The following is a 12801-nucleotide window of genomic DNA, read 5'->3' on the forward strand; positions in this document are numbered from 1 at the left end:
TTTTAACTCTCGGAAAGGGTGAAAATGATTTTATTGACATCTGGGGACAAAGTATAAAACACAAACTCAGAAACTGAACGTCCAGGTGAAGACCTGAACAGCTCGTGAACATTATCCGGAGAATATCGATCAGAAAAGTCGTACAGTTCTTGTGGCGAGGTGACAAATCGTTTGAACACAAGAAGCCAACACAGTGAACATATCTGAACATAATAGTAGAGTGAACACAATTTAAGTGAACATAGAAAACATGTAATACAAATATATCAAAGTCAGCACAGCTACAACGAATATAGCTCCAGCGAATGTAAATATAGCAAAGTGAACACAGATACAGCGAAAATGACTTGTATATAAGTATATAAGAGTATTATTTGTCTTAATGGGTAAATACAGGACTTTAAAAGTACAGTGGTGACGTCACGAGCGTTGATGGCGGTATTCACCAAACATGGCGGGAGGGTGTGTGATACCCAGACCTGCAGCACCTACAGAAGCAGAAAAGCTGTTTATGTGTGAACGGTACTCAGCAAATTAAAGGCCAAACTGCAAGTTATACATCATCACCTGTGGTGCATGGCTGGGTCACAAGTTCGGTCTGGACAGCAGCCATTAATATCAAGCCACTGTCGCGGTTGTCTTCATCGGGGAGGGAGAGCTTTCCCAAATAGATTAGGCATCTCATTTCATGTGTCATTATTATTTATTTTTCAACACAATCAGGTAAACATGTCCACATCACCAGGACTAATTATGTCTTGGGACTCTGTTGCATCGTGAAAAGAGGTGTGTGCAAAAGTTTAAAAAAAAAATGTTTTGTTGCTTTGTTGTCCACCCAACCGTGCAAGCCATTCTCACAACAAAATATGACATTACTCTCGCTGTGGTATAATATACTGGAAATAATCTGCGGTCCGCGAGTGGAAACGGCGAACAAACGGTGTCTAGCCATGCTTTTAACCCACTTCCGGTGATGTCAGGGACTCAAATGAAAATGCTTCGTCCGTTTGCAGGTCCGCTCCGTTGTCTGACATTTCAGCATCTGTGCCAATTCGCAATATTTGCCATGGCAGTTTGTGGCCATTTTTTCAAGTTTGCGTGCATGAGATATTTGTGTTTGTGTGAGTGAGCCTGAATGCATATTATATAATATAAGTATATTATATATATTCCTTCATAGGAGGGGTTGTGCGCGCGTTTGTGAGTCCATGTGTGTTGGTCATTCCCACCTCAGTGGTCCTTCTACTCAGGTGAAAAAAGGGGAATTAATCAAGTTGAGTTAAGGCTCAGCGAGTAGAGGAAGTGGTTCACTGAGCCAAGTGGTCTCAACAGCTGCTGTAGCCCTGGGAACCAACTGTTGACACTGAAGTGGCAAGTCAATACACCCGAGTGGCCAATGTCTGCACCAAGAACTACTTGGCATTCCTCTGGTTGAGACCCAGGTTCAGTTTTGCAAGAACCAATAATTTAAAAACAAATGTTGATCCTTCTCAGTTGACGGAATTATAAACGAAATTTAAATAGAAAATTAATTTGCATGTTTGCAGACTTCCAGTAGACTATCTCTACAGACCTCTGTTGGCATTACGTCCCCATAACACGAATTATTTATAATCCTTGGTTCGAATCTCGTGTCCGACCACTATCATTTTTCTCTCGATATGGAAGTTCTTTATAGAGCTAACATGACACGCTGTGAAGGGATGAATAATTCAGAGCATGATCAGATGAGTGAATGAACTTAGCAAAAATGTGTTCCTTTTATTTCATTACATTTAACAAAATCAACACGACACGCTATTGAATAACTTTCATTTACTTTTTCTTGTACATGGTCTCGAATTACAGGAGGGAAATACATTTTTTAAAGACAATTTATAGATGTGTGTGTGTGTGTGTGTGTGTGTGTGTGTGTGTGTGTGTGTGTGTGTGTGTGTGTGTGTGTGTGTGTGTGTGTTTTATGAGGAAAAAAAAGTGAAAAAGCTTTAATTTAAATAACATTAGAATAATGAAATACAGGCCATGAGTTGTTTGTTTTTGTTTGCTGAAATTCCTAGTGTTATAATCTTTTTATAGTCCTGATATCAAAGTGCATTCCAGTTATATTTCCGTTGACTTGTATATATGTCTGATGCCTCTTTTCGAGTTTAAGAAATGTTGCCACCCTGTAAAGGATCCTTAGCTGGTTTCCAACATGGAAGTGACAGAAACCAACTTTTTTCTGATGTAGACTGCGTCACCAGGTCATCCCACGTTAATCTGTTACAGAGAACAACAGGAAATTTAATTTCACTGCAAATGTCAGAAATTTGCCAGCGCAGCTAGGAACCTTTTAAGAACATTTTTAAATTCCACCTCTACATCTCAGTTTTCAAAATTTCTTTATTTTTAATTTACGTACAAAAAAGTAATCAGTTTTCAAAAAATTCTTTTCAAAGAATCTTGACAGCATCAATATAGGTTTTCAAAGAAAATTGTCAGTTTTTTTTCTGTCTGTAATTTGAAGGGATGAGGGTAGGAGAAAGATAAAGGTGATAGCAATGAAAAGACTTTAACAAGAGAGATTTCACTTCTACGCATTTTACGAATTTTAACCACTAAGTCCATCAGTGGCTTTACAGAAACTTCAGGAAATTAATAAAGAATGATTTCGGTTTCCTTGGTTACATGATGGAGATCACCGTTGTCTTGTAAACAAGAAAGAACGAAAGAGAAACAGAAGGAGACTATTCATGTACATTCGACATCCTCATCAGGACTAATTACAATTACACTATCTTCAAACGCTGGTCAACATTTCATTCCATTACCTTCATTACCACACATTACACGGGGGTAAATTGCGTTACACCAAAGTCTTCTGTCTGCTAACGAGGGTCAAATCAAAGCACTTGTACTTAATGAACTTTCAATGACTTTTTGAGAGACAGAATGAAAGTACAAGGGATGCACTCCCTTAGACCCTCGTCAGCTTAGATGTGCTCTGTCAGCATGACAAAATAGTTCCGCGAACGAATACGGAGCAGTAGTGCGATGGAGGTTCTGGTGATGTCATTAGAGAGCTTAATTCTTTTGCTGTCTGCTTTCCCCTTCATCCCCACATCCCCACCATCCCCACCATCCCCTCCATCCCCATCCCTTGCACTTCACGACACCTCTGCACGTGGTCAGACGAACCTACCAACATCTCTCTCCATTTCTGCTTCCGCAAGTTTTAACAGGGATGAACAAATATAGACAGATGAAAAGACTAGAAAGTGAAAAGTTTTCTTTTCGTTTTGTTATTCACACAGATGGGAGATTTTTTTTTTATCTCTCTCTCAGAAAAGTTTCTCAAACTTTAACTGATATACCATAATGGTAGACTTCTATATTCTTTACCTGACTAAATAAATATTCAAAAATTCATGAATTTTTATGTTTTAATGATTTTTCTCTCCACAACCCACTTTGAAAATAATCTTTTACATAAGAAGACATTTCTATGAAGATTTGCTAATCGAATAGAAAATGGCGGTTGGTAAAAAATTAACTGATACTGAATATTTTTATGCAAAGAATATTTGATAAAGTAGATGAAAATTTCACTTTACGCCTGTTTTGATATCAAAAGACACATTTTCTACATTTTCTACATTTTCTAAGCCATGCAGGCATCTACCGTCCCCTTCGTTTTGAACTTACATTTCTTGGACTTGGGGAAAAAGTTTCTGATGAGTTCTAGCGGGCTGAAAGGATATTCTCCTTTCTTGAACTGCTGATAGTTCTCTTTCTCAGCCTGCAAGATGGCATACAGATGTATGAGTGTATTATTAGTAAAAATAAATAAAGAAAAACGTGTTTCCTTTCACTCCTCACAAGACAATCGCTCACTGTCCTTTGCACATCTTTACATCTTTATAGGCGTGTCATCAAAGCAATTTTCAAGTCGGGTGTAGATATATCTAGACCCCAGATCAGAACACACCGTGGGAAAAACCTACATCCGGATAATAATAGGCTGAAAGAAGATATAAAGATACATTAATATATACAAACATATTCAATATTGTGGAAAAGGTGACGAATACTTACAGGCTTTCTATAGCCATCGGCAGAGGATGGATGTATTCCTTCTCATCGTCTTCGTATCTCTCTGTCAGCAGGTTAAAGTTTATGTTGGTCAAACGACTTTTTAAAGCATGAGAAATCTTTTAAGATAACAGGGTGGAAAAAATTGGAACACAAGCAGTAATGTAGGTAAAGGCTGTAGGCTTTTCATTAAACCGTCACACACACACTTCCCTCTCTCTTTCTCTCTCTCCTCCTCTGATTTGTATATATGCTCTGCCTTATTTTTTACCTTTTATTTTTTTTTCATTTTAGCAGTCTAAAATTTTATCTTATTTATAGTCACACGGACATATTTGTCCTATCATCCTTCTAAATGAATTATTGTCATCGTCTTCGTGCGTTGTCCACGCGTTCATTCAGTGTGTAGCTGTACAGATTCCATCTGTCAAGAAGAATGGAGAGATGGAGGACGAGGAGACAGAGGACAAGCAGACCTACGAGGACCTTCCAGAGCTGAGCTAACCTCTCGCAGACAGCTTTGTCTCTGTCAACAGACTTGCACTCCATTGTCCAGTCATCTGATCAGCCGAGAGTAGGCGTCTGCCAACTGTTATCTCTGAGCCATCAAACCTATTCATTAGCACGCCAAACCCTCCACACGAAAGAAGGTTCGCACCCTCGGTGTCGTAACTAATTCTATTTCTATAGCAGGAGAGCTCCACCCTTCACGTTTCGAAGCTCGACTGGTTTTGGGCTTTTTTAAAAATATTTCTAGGTGTTAAATAATATTGACATGTTATCTAAAAGTTCTTGCAGAAACAGGCTAACACATGTGAATGTTTCTAAACATAATAAAAAAAACTTACTTTCGTCATCTTCATAATATCCGGACGGTCTCTTGGCTCTCTTGTCATCTATGGATGATTAAAGAGGACAGAAAGTAATACTGATGGATAAATGTTTTCTTAATATAGTAAACATGGATATATTAAACAGGTGTCACGTGATATTGTCGTCACAAAAGAGATAGAGGGAGAGAGTGGATGGGTAATGAGGTTTTGGTAGGGTGTCTTCACTTATTATAAGAAGAGGTAAAGATATTAATGAGAGAGAAGATAGCAGAGAGAGGGAAAAAATGAAAAGGGGTTAGAAAAATAATTGATCACGTTATACTTAGTGTAAATGAAAAGAATAATATTACCACACGTATACATCAACACTCGTATTCAAAGTAAATTGAAATAATTACTCAAAAAGGGTTTGATTAGCGCAGGAATGTGGTCCTTGACTATGTCCTGAAATATTGTCCCTGCTCCTTTGACGAGGCGTGAGAAGGGATACTCAGGTTTGTTGTACTTGAAGCCTGAAGGATTCTGTTCTCGATAGTCTTGACCGTTGTTAAGATGTCGAGGATGTCTGCTGCTGTCGTCTTCTTTCTTATCGTATGTGGGAGGATATGGTTGGAAGGACTCAGAGGTCTCCTGTGAGCGTCTAAAACCATCTGGCTTCTTTCCGCTGATGATGGAGGAAAGAAAATAATATTATTCCAAAATATTCAATGTACATGTGTCCTTCCACTGCATTTAATTAAATCTTTTGTAGAATACAGTTGTAGGTGTACGCAGAAATGAAAGAGAAAATGGACACAGGTCTCATAGAACATTCCCTGTACATTTATGAGTAAAATTACAGATTAATTACAAATAAAATTTTTGTAGGATATACATATGCATAAGTACATATTTTATTTCAATATATAACAGATTTTGTTGAAAGAATTACCTAGGTTGCGTAAATATTTCCCGACCTTCCTGCTGTTATCAGGAAAGTTATCATAGTCTCGAGGGTATGACAAGGAGGGGTAGGAGCTCTCCTGAGGACGGGTGTAGGTATCTGTTTTCTTTCTTCTGCTGGTAAAGGGCTTGCTAATAAAAAAAGGTAGACATCTGTTGTAAAATACTCACCGTATATATATATACAACATTACACTGAATTATATTAAGATCTTGTTGAAGATAGTATGCATTGCATTTCATTGCTTCACAATTCTTGTAGAACATACACCTACATAAATGGAGGAACATCCTTGATGACATCGGGTCCTTGTACTCGGGAGGGTATGGCAGGGATGGGTAGGAGGTCTTTTGGAGGATTAGAGATGTCTGGCTTCTTTCTTCCGAAAACGTCGGGCTTGCTAATGAGAAAAAAAAAAGTTGACAGAACCATCTGAAATGTTTTCTGTGGATATTTGTGTATATACTACATTACATTGCATTAAAATACTAAGTTCTTGTGAAAGAAATATTTAAATTTGTACGCATTTCATTTGAATATATAAATTTCTGTAGAAGACAATCTACATAAGTACAGACTTCATTGTATGCCATTACATTACAGGTGTAGTAGAACATACAGGTGTAGTAGAACACAGGTGTAGTAGAACATACAGGTGTAGTAGAACATTACAGGTGTAGTAGAACATACACCTACCTGTAACTTGAAACCTCACTGATGTCTCGTTCGTTCTTATACTCGGAGGAGTATGACGGGGAAGGCCGGGAGTCGTCTTTGTAGTCGCCATAGTTGTCGCTAGTAAAATGAAGAAAAGGACAGAACTCTTGTAGAACATTCCATTACATGTCTCTAATAATATACATCTACGTAAGTACCTACAACATTACATTCCATGACATTACAGGTCTTGTAGAACATGTACCTACCTATACTGCGACGTCACTGCTGCCGTCTGCTTCTTTATTGTACTCGGGAGAGTAGGGCGCGGAGGGATACGAGTTCCCTTTTGACAGGCTAAAGAGGTCGCTAATAAAAGAGAAAAGTGAATAGAATTATTGTAGACATTCACCGTGGTATGTGTTTATACTAGACTACATTGCATACATATACATTTTATCTAGAAACTCATCTACATATGTACAAATTGTATTCATTGCCATACAGTACAGTTCTCTAAAACTACTCACCTACTGAGGTACTGCATTATATGCAATTATATAGTTTGTAGAACATATATCTACATTATTACACATTTCAATACAGGTTAAGGTCTTATGGAACAGACACCTACATATGTCTTGTACAGGTCTTGTAAAATATACACCTACAGAAGTCACAGGACTAATATTACAAGGCTTGTAGAACATACACCTACAGAAGTCACATGACTTATATTACAAGGCTTGTAGAACATACACCTACAGAAGTCACAGGACTAATATTACAAGGCTTGTAGAACATACACCTACAGAAGTCACAGGACTTATATTACAAGGCTTGTAGAACATACACCTACAGAAGTCACAGGACTTATATTACAAGGCTTGTAGAACATACACCTACAGAAGTCACAGGACTTATATTACAAGGCTTGTAGAACATACACCTACAGAAGTCACATAACTTATATTACAAGGCTTGTAGAACATACACCTACAGAAGTCACAGGACTAATATTACAAGGCTTGTAGAACATACACCTACACATGTCGAGGAACTACCGTGACCTTCGTGTCATCGTCAGGGCGGTTGTCGTCGTAGTCTTGTGAGTGGCTGAAGGTTTCTGGCTTGTCGTCTCCACTGATGTAAGGCTTGCTATTAAAAGAGAAAGTGGATAAGCTCTAAAACAATTGTTGTATCCATGTGTGTACATCTCATTACAATGCATTACATTGCAGCTCATTAAGAAAATATATTTACATATTTACAGCTATGTGAGATAATGTTACATTTACACACACACACACAGGTTACATTACAAACTATCGTACACCTGTGAGTGGCTATAGGTGTCATTAGTAAAATCTACAGGAAATAAATATAGATGTCGTTCAACTCCAGAGACAGGAAATGACAGGATTGGAAGAGATGAAGAGGTGGATACCAGAGAGAGAGCGAGAGAAAGAGAGAGCGAATGGGAGAGCGAATGGGAGACAGACAGACAGACAGACAGACAGACAGACAGACAGACAGACAGACAGACAGACAGACAGACAGACAGACAGACAGACAGACAGACAGACAGACAGACAAAGAAACATAATGAAAGAAATTAAGAGAGAGAGAGAAAGAAGACAGGGGGAAGGGTGACTGAAAAAGTAGGGGAGAGACGTAGACACAGACATAGAGACAGAGAGGGGAAAGGTGAATGAAATAACTGAGGAAGAAAACAAAGAGGAAAAGAGAGAGATTACGAAGGTCCAAAGTGCAATAATTTGGTGGATATATTTCAGTAGTTCTACATTCACAAATACAAGATCAGCAATGTAAGCAGGTTCCTCACTTTGTGGGATGTAGAGCAAATGTTTCAACTTAAAATGATAAGCGATTCCCTGGCCTGGAGGGGAGGAAGTGAAAACTTTTTTTTTATTTATAAAAGAGAGGTAAAAACATTAATGAGAGAGAGAAGGTAGCAAAGAGATGTCCCCCCTGGGTGTGCTTGAAACTTGATATATCCTGTTTCTTTTGAGCTTCTTTTTATTTGACATTTGAGATTTCACAGTCCCCATCTTTGTCTTTGTGTTTAGAGTTGGGATATGTGGGTGTACAGGATGTAGACTGCACTTACGATGAGAAATGGCTTCATTCTGTCTCTTGCTCCGTGGATTTTTTAAATACTTCCTGATAACTTATACTTCATCGAATCTACAATTGCCGGAATTGTACCCTAACCATCATCAGCATCATCATCATCATCATCATCATTTTTTTTTTTTTTGGGGTAAAGCTTCTTGAGCCCGCTTTGCTGGTGGCAAAAGAAAAGACGATTCAGTTTTAAACAATCAGATAATAAACTCGATGAAGAAAATCATCCCAACTTCTTACCTGTTGTAGACAGCGTCCCCGACATCTTCGTGGTAATACCTTGCTGGAGGTCTACTGATGACATACCCGGTGCCCGAGTAGTCTTGCGCTACCGAGGAAGGAATAAGCGATGACAGAGACACAAGGTGGATGACAAGGCTGCTAGCTAGAACGTGTGACAGCATGGTGAAAGCTGTCCTCTTCATCTCGAGGATGGCAAGACTTCGGCGAGGTTTTGCTTTAATACCTGTCTTCCTCCCTCCTTCAGGCACTTCACGGTACAAAGGCGCAGAAGCTGTTTTGTTATTTGCCTAAAGCGCTTGAGACAATCAAAAATCAGAAATTATAAACAGACACAAAGTAGCTTAAGGGAACAATTTCCCGGCATCCCACTGTAAGATGATTTTGTGTATATGTGTGGTTGTGTCCCAGTTTACGTGGGAACTGTTTTAAAATTACCCCACGGAGCATACAATATATATTAGTTGCCTTCCCACGATCATATTTCCATATACAGATATACATAATATCAGTTTTTATTGTCAAAGGAGCATAATGGGATTCAAGAGGCAATGTTAAGTAAGTAGTAAGCTGCTATCATTAAAGAGACAGTATCAAGCACAAGGTAATAGCTCAATCAATCAAGATACAGGTGCTTCACGGTTGATTTAACACTGCTGTCACCAATCAGCAATGGCTGGGGGCACTGAGCTGTCAAAAGCAAATCATGTATGTATTGTTAACCTCGGGACGATAAAATTAAAAAAAAATATTTATAATTAACTTTAAGACAGGGTCTTTTTCAGCCTTCTGGTACACCGAATCCAAAGTGTAAAATACCAAAAAAAAAAAAAAAAAAAAAAAAAAATAAAATAAATAAATAAAAAATAAAATTAAAATAAAAAATAAATAAAAACAAACAATAAAAACAAACAAAAAACGCTTCTATGTTAAGACAGTGTTGTCCTCATCCCATTCTCCTCCAACTATCTAAAATCTACTTGGTCCAGTGAACCACTTTATTCAGTCGGCAAAAGTCATTTGTCTCTCACGCCACGCTCGCTCTTAAAGATGTCGCCTAAAGGCCAAGGTGACACAACTCTGTATATTTTATTTCCATTCAGTTGTAAAAAATCTATTACTTATTTCAGAGGCAAAACTGACATAGGAGTGTGTGTGCCTACAGCTCCTGAGCAAAACTTTCACAAATAATTTTATGAATTGGAAAAGTTTCTCGGTGCAACCTTTACAGTAGCAGATAAGGTTGTGAAATTTAATTGCATTAGGATGTTTAAGATAAAATGTTGAAATTGTTTCTTTTCTTTCTCATTGAATTAATTGCATTCTAGAATAAAGTGAACTTTGTCTCTAGTCTGGCATGCTGTATACTGAGTTCACTGAAGTTGTCAGCTTGGAGAATTAAAACAGCTGGGTCTGGACTGGTAAGTTATTTTATATGGTTCTAAACTTACAAGTTTGTAACACAATCTTTTATGATAGTAAAGATAGCATAAAAGAGACCTTATATATTCTATAATTATAATATATGCTTCTCACATAATTCTTTTTTGTGATTTTCTTCCCCGCAATGAGTCTGCCTTTGGCTGACATACTGCTTTGCATTGATTCCCACTTATTATTATTGTTATTATTATTAATATTGTTGTTATTTGTAATAGTAGTAGTAGTAGTGAAAATCTAACTCCATTTGGAAAAGACAACAACTTTAAAACACACACACACACAAAAAAGACAACAACTTTAGTTTTCTTGACACTAACAGGCAAGTAGTCATAAATACCTATCAGTTGAAAGAAAAATTCTTATTAACATCTTTAAAAATATTTTCCCAAAGAAAGGATCTTTTATTTTATGAAATATGGTTTGTTAGTCCATAAATACACAACATTGACACCTCGCTGATTAAGGAGAACTTAATTATATTCTATAGGCAGGTGAACATGTTTTAATTACAAAGCCCTGAATTCAACTTCTTCTTGACAAAGTTTATTTTTGTTTTTTAGAGGTTGTAATCGGGTTGTATTTATTAAAAAAATATGTAAATAATTTACAAAAGCAGCCAAAGATAGCAATTCTTTGTCAATTTGTCGTTTGAGGATCTCTTTTGTTTGTGTGTCTTTTTGAATTATTTTACCTGTGAACCATTGTGTGAGCCAGTAAGTCCTACAACATAACAACTCTAACTTCTTGATACCAGCAATTTTCAGCAATTCAATATTGGTATTAATTCGACCAAATTGTTAGACCTTTATAAACGATTACTAGCTGTAGTTTGTGATGTTCACTAAAACTCACTATAAATTAGTTATAAATCCACCCAAACGAAGCATAGAACCCCCTATTACATATATAAGTGAGATATATAAATATACATATTCCACAGCAAGGACAGACCTTCTCAATGACCGACAGACAGTCTAATTGAGCAGCAAGTCACTTCATGAGATAAGCAGCAGTTGCTTTGCCGTCTGACACTACAATCGTTGGTTGGAGATGTCTGAGTGTTTAGCCTCAGGCCGGTGTGACACATAGCAAAAAAAGGATGATTTATTTCAGTTTTTTTAAAAGATAAAACCTTTACAAAAGACATCAATAGGTGTTAGTTTTTTGAAAGGTTCTGAAATAAAAAAAAAAAAAAACACAAAACTTTAACAAAAATGTGTTTGCTAAGCAAACCAGAAAAGATGGCGTCGTCCTATTGTGTGTTGTATTACAATAAATGATAAATACACAAAGTAACGGCTAGACGGGATCTCATTTTCTGGAAATGCAGTACATGTAGAGATGTAAGAAGAATCATATTACAAGGAAACCCTCAATTAATCTTTTGCCTATGATTTCTGTAGATGACAATTTGTCTACCTGTCAGCTCCTCAGCTAATACAAGCAGACGACAATTTCTTCAGCAGACGATGCTTTTCTACTCAACAATAAATATTTCATGTGTGTAACTTAATTTAGCTTTATTTTAGTCACAGATCCGACGATCCACGTATGCAAGCTGTTGACTAACCCTTGTCCCACCTTGTGGATACTTCAGACACAAAGTTGCTGAACTGATGAACTACAAAAATCGTGGTAGAGATGATGGTGGGATGTAAGGCCTCCATCACCACCCTCCAAAGCAGAAATCGTTTATTTCTTGTTTGACATTCTTCTTTTGCACTGAAGTGATTGTTTAACTTTTCAACAAAGAAAAAAATCATGTCAGAAGCCGTTTAAGCCAATCGTGTCAACAATGGGTTTTGCTGCTGGGCACGGGACATAAACATTTCCTTTCAGACCATCTGGACGGCGATCATCAAAAGGATTGATCCTGTCAAAGATAAAACACAGTCCTGCATGCGACCTCACAAGATGGCGAGAGAACAGTCATGTACATGGAATCTGGAAGAAACCTGATTGAAATAATTAGCGACTGTATCACCACATTCTATCTCCTCTTTCTTTGTTTCACGAACCAATATTTTATTCAGCGCCATCTCGAAATTTCTTGTCAAGTTCTTTCATTTCCTCCTTTTCATCCATGATACATTCGCGCTTTCTAGATAAAAGTAAACCTGTAGGAGCCTTGCTAACCCATGGTTTGTGGTTGTCAAACTGAGGCTGGTTAAGACTACCTTAGCAGCCCATTAAGTTGGTTATATTTTAGAAATAGAAGATGATGGTGGTGGTGATGATGATGATGATGATGAATTTACTCGGGCTCACCTAAAGCTCATACAACATCAGAAGTCATCCCATAGTAGGAGATTTTTTGTTTCTCATTATAGTGGCGGCCATCTTTTTCTTATTACAGTAACAATTCAATTTTTTTCAAATTATTTTTCAGACTACGTTACTCGTAAGATTTTTTAAAGTCATCTATTTTCAAAATCACTATCTCATTGAAAGTAACAAGTTCTAAGT

General features: G+C 37.3%; 1 long non-coding RNA gene across 1 annotated transcript; it reads right to left on the reverse strand.

The window, feature by feature from the left end:
• Positions 1 to 1800: 1800 nt before the first annotated feature.
• LOC112555838 lies at positions 1801 to 11301 on the reverse strand. Its single transcript, XR_003097541.1, has 12 exons — positions 11287 to 11301; positions 8893 to 9190; positions 7552 to 7662; positions 6774 to 6873; positions 6544 to 6642; positions 6122 to 6247; positions 5836 to 5978; positions 5303 to 5568; positions 4920 to 4967; positions 4075 to 4135; positions 3685 to 3778; positions 1801 to 2259 (listed from the first exon to the last, which is right to left on the reverse strand). It is a non-coding gene; the product is annotated as an uncharacterized LOC112555838 (long non-coding RNA).
• Positions 11302 to 12801: the final 1500 nt, after the last annotated feature.

The sequence above is a fragment of the Pomacea canaliculata genome, linkage group LG14 (genome assembly GCF_003073045.1).
Source record: "Pomacea canaliculata isolate SZHN2017 linkage group LG14, ASM307304v1, whole genome shotgun sequence".
NCBI classification, from domain to species: Eukaryota; Metazoa; Mollusca; class Gastropoda; order Architaenioglossa; family Ampullariidae; genus Pomacea; species Pomacea canaliculata.